The 4,456-nt window shown below is 38.8% G+C and overlaps 1 long non-coding RNA gene across 1 annotated transcript; it reads right to left on the bottom strand.

Moving 5' to 3' along the window:
* Positions 1–309: 309 nt before the first annotated feature.
* On the bottom strand, positions 310–2,377 carry LOC145103749 (uncharacterized). The gene is made up of 3 exons (XR_013706831.1): positions 2,268–2,377; positions 1,830–1,941; positions 310–1,727 (listed from the first exon to the last, which is right to left on the bottom strand). It is a non-coding gene; the product is annotated as an uncharacterized LOC145103749 (long non-coding RNA).
* Between the last annotated feature and the right edge of the window lie 2,079 nt (positions 2,378–4,456).

Below are 4,456 nucleotides of genomic sequence, written 5' to 3' on the forward strand. Positions count from 1 at the left end.
TGGCTATAGCGAACTAGTACTTCCTTAGTAAATTACGATTATAGTTTAAGGACTTAAACTCCGATTAGGTTTGTCCTCAAACTTACACTTAAAAGTATTATTATTAACTACACTACTAATATACTACTTACGGGAAATATGTCTAGAATGGAATTTGTCGTTTTGGGTTGCTGGATTTCAGAATGGCTATACGCTAAAATGGTCTTGCCCTCCGACTCTTCCTACCTGGTTGATCCTTATTTGATAGTCTAGAGGTATAAAACCAGAATTTAAAGCACACAAATAAAAGAGCGTGCATACAAAACAAAATTTAGGAATATGAAGCAATTATCTTAGCTAAGTTATTGTACATGGGTCGAACCACGACTAAACATAGACTGACCACCTATGTGTAATCTTGGTTGGACTAATGCACAAACAAGGATTAGATTCGATAACTGATAAATAACCTAAGATAAATAAATACATATCAAAATACATAAATCCTATATCATAAACCATACAAAATATCTAGAAACAAGTCAAAATACATCAAACGCAAATATACCACCAGTCAATCCTTCTCATCACCATCATCATCATCGTGGATGAAGTGGATAATCAAGCCCTTGATGAGCAAGAAAACCACTCAGTGCTCCTATCATCCACTGGTGATCTCGCTATAACTCTCGTCAAATCTCATGTTGATCCATCTGCAACTCACATTGCTCCTTACTCATCGTGTCCATATGCCGAGCTAGATAACACAAGTCAACCTTAGGCTCAGGACCCCGCTGAGCAGTAGCTGGTGCATTCCAAGCTCGCTTCCTACGAGGACCAGGTGCATGCTTAAACTCTTGCTCAGGATCCAGCCAGGCTCCACCTGATGAATAGGTACCACAATGTCATTAGTAGGAATCCTCACGATCCCATCATCCCCAAGCTCAGTCACGCGCATTTGGCGCATAAATCTATGATCAATGCCCCTAGAATCAAGTTGGGACATCCCCGAGTGGCTATACCATAAGAACGGGCCAGACGATTAACAAAATGACCACCACATATCTTGCTCTGTGGCAAGGGATCCACCGCAAGACTGGATAAGTAACAACCAAAGTATAGGGATGTTTAGGCAAACATCCGAACAAATCAAGCACCACATAGAGAAAAGGTCGCCAATGCGAACCTTATCACTCTCCTCACGGTGATAGAGAGAATAAGCGACAAAATGATGGATTAACCGCATGATAGGAGACCTGGCCACATATAACCCACAGGCATGCGCCGAAACATCCATAGAATTGTATCCCTATGGTTGTAAATGAATACATTTATCGAGATAGGGAACAATGTGAGGGATATCCACCTCGTCGGGAGAACAAAATCTCCAACCGTCGCCCCAACTCTGCAAGACTGTAGGATCGAGTCACCCGTCCAAGTATAAAAGTAAAAACTGGCTGATCATGCTAGTAATGGTTGTCCTTGTTGAAGCTTACAAAGGAAAAGAACTCCCAATAAAGCTCCCGATAGATAGTCTCTTGTATCCCAAAAAGACGTCGTCGTCCATGTAAAGTAAAGAGGCCACAACCATATATGCGGGTGAGATCCGACTCTAAACGCTCTGTTAAACCCAAATCATTCACATCATGCCATGAACTCACCTTCAGGATACTGATTTGTTTGGGAAGTAGCTGAACCATTTGATTGATGTAAGTGTTCCGATTAGTCGTAGGAATACTAGCAGGAAACTGGTGGAAAGGATGTAACAAACAAGATTAAAACCCTGTCGAAACATAATACCTGGAAAAGATATAACAAACAAGATTGAAACAACAAGAGAGAAAAGGAACCTTTTGTGAGCGCCATAAAGAAGCGTTGTGCACAGTTTGAAGATGCACCTCGTGCGCCACAAAACAATGGCGACTGTTTGCTTCCAAATCCAGATTTCGTCCATTTTTCAACCTAAAAACGTAAGGGTTTGATGATCGGTACTTATATAGGCCAAATACATGAACAATTTAGGCAAACAGACAACCAAACAACAGATTTGAGCGAAACCCTAAAATTTCTGCCCAAACCCTACAACCTTAAATTGAACCAAGGTAAATCGATTTACAGGAAACTAAGCATAGGGATTTTCTTAACAGGATTATATACGAGGGATTTAACAAGTCAATTTTAATTATTATGAACAAAATCGATAATCCTAAAAAGCTTCAAAAACTTGAAAACGAGAATCTCTAAACCGTTATGAGCCAAGAGATATTAAGATTAGAATGAATGTGTACCTTAGAAGTAGAAAGATCAAGAAATCGAAGGCAAAAACACCAAAAGAGTTGCATGCATGTTGTGTGTGGGTACCAGCTGAGAGAGAGTTGAGAAATAAAGGGACGTTTTAGGAAGTGCAAGGCGTCAAAAGGAGCCCATACATGCATTTTATCTCTGAACCGGTGAATGCACGCGTGACACGCGCTCTCATGTTTCAGGTTTTGACACTTTTGACCCCTACTTTGTTTCACCTATTCCTTTTAGAACCCAAGGAGCCAAATCTCTGCTTAAAATATCCACCCTATGAGTATATAGAATCTGGCATATCACACAAGACAAGGAAAAGGACAATATGATACAAAATAATCCCCGTTAAAAACATGAAGCTTCAAATTAGACTAATCATGTAAGGGAATCATTTAAGTATTTTGTAAAACGGAAAAAGATTGCTAGAAAAATTATCAACTAAACACAATCCACCTCCATAGCAAGAACGTACCTAGAGCACCCAATGAGTAAAGTAGTATAACAATCATGATCAACCTAATTGAATTTAGCAAAGTCATTCGAGGTTTGCGATAAATCAATCAAAGTAATAAAAAGTAATCATAATATATAGGATGAAACCACGCCAACACCAATACTAACACTGGTAGACCCAACCACCATCAAGACAATAGGAGAATAACAAATTTCCGACACCCTAATAGCCTATGAAGTCACCTGAAACAACACCCCAAGACTAAAGGAAGGGGATGACGAGTAGAACATCTACGAGAGAAATCAAGAAGCATACACTTATAAGGAATACATAAACAACAAGCCTAGACCCGTCTATGGAGATGAAGGAATAACTGGCCTAACCTACTAGATCAAGGTGATGGAACCGATCCTAGAAGCCCACGACTATGCCAAAAGCTGTTGGGTTAAATTCACCACCTATACATTCATGGATGCAACTCTTAATTGGTGGAATACCAACGTCAAGACCTTAGGAGTGGATACAGCCTACTCAATCCCTTGGGAGGAAATTAAAAGGATGATAATAACATAATTCTGCCCCAGGGGAGAAATATCAAGAATGGGGCAAGAGCTTTGATATCTAACTGCAGAGGGAACAAATTTGTTATCATATACCAGATGTTTAAAGGACCTAGCCACGATATGTCTGGAACTGTTAAATTCAGAGAACAAGAAGATCAAGAAATACATCAAAGGGCTAATTCCATTGTTTCAAGGAACAATAACCAACGCCTAACCTGACACCTTCCACAAGACTAAGGAATTAGCCTTCAGCCTAATAGAATAAGCAACCCATGGAAAAGCACCGGACGGATGAATGGATACAAAGAGAGTCAAGGCTAATAAGAGGAAATATAACGACTATTCAAGTAAATCCTCAAAGAATAAACAAGCCATCAATAAACCCCTTACTGCGATGACAGACCTTACGTCGGAAGTCTTCCACGATGCAATAAGTGCCAGTACCACCATGTAGGAGAATGTAGAGAACTAGTATGTAAAAACTGCAAGAAAATGAAGCATATCACCAAGTCTTGCAGAAGCCCGACTCGCACCAAGAACCAATAAGCTAGTTCTAATAGTCACCACAACTGTTTTTAGTGTGGAAAACAATAACACTTCAAAAGTGACTGCCCGTAAAATCAATAAAGAAATGCTTGAGGAAAGATATTCAGAAGTAGCATAAACTATGTAATTCCAAAATCTACCTAGACAAGCTAGCATGTTACATGTAAAACAATATTGTACCCAATATAAGGAATAAAGAAACTTATAATCTTTTAAATTATTTCAATGTGATCCTCACATAGTAAGACTCAACATAGTTTTTCAATGAACTTATTCATCCAATCTTATTTGATTACAGCTTCTAAAGTAGTGTATTCTTATTTTGTAGTAGACTGTGATATTATGCTTTTCTTGGGCCTCATTCCAACAAAACTTACTCTTCATTCTATAATGAAGTCATAATCTAATTATAATTCATAATTATATATTTGTTTTGAAGTTAGCGTCTTATGTAGCTCCTTTACATAAAGATATTCTAACTTCTAAACTGATTATCTCATATACATTCGTGTAAGGTTGAACCTTGGAATCTGATGAAGTAAAACCAGGTCACACTGACTTACATCAGCGCCAGTAGGGGTGGTCATTTGGAGGGATCGGTTCGATCCGATCCAATCAG

Source organism: Lactuca virosa, chromosome 4 (assembly GCF_052849685.1).
Source record: "Lactuca virosa cultivar CGN04683 chromosome 4, Lactuca_virosa_CGN04683_v6, whole genome shotgun sequence".
In the NCBI taxonomy this organism is placed as follows: domain Eukaryota; kingdom Viridiplantae; phylum Streptophyta; class Magnoliopsida; order Asterales; family Asteraceae; genus Lactuca; species Lactuca virosa.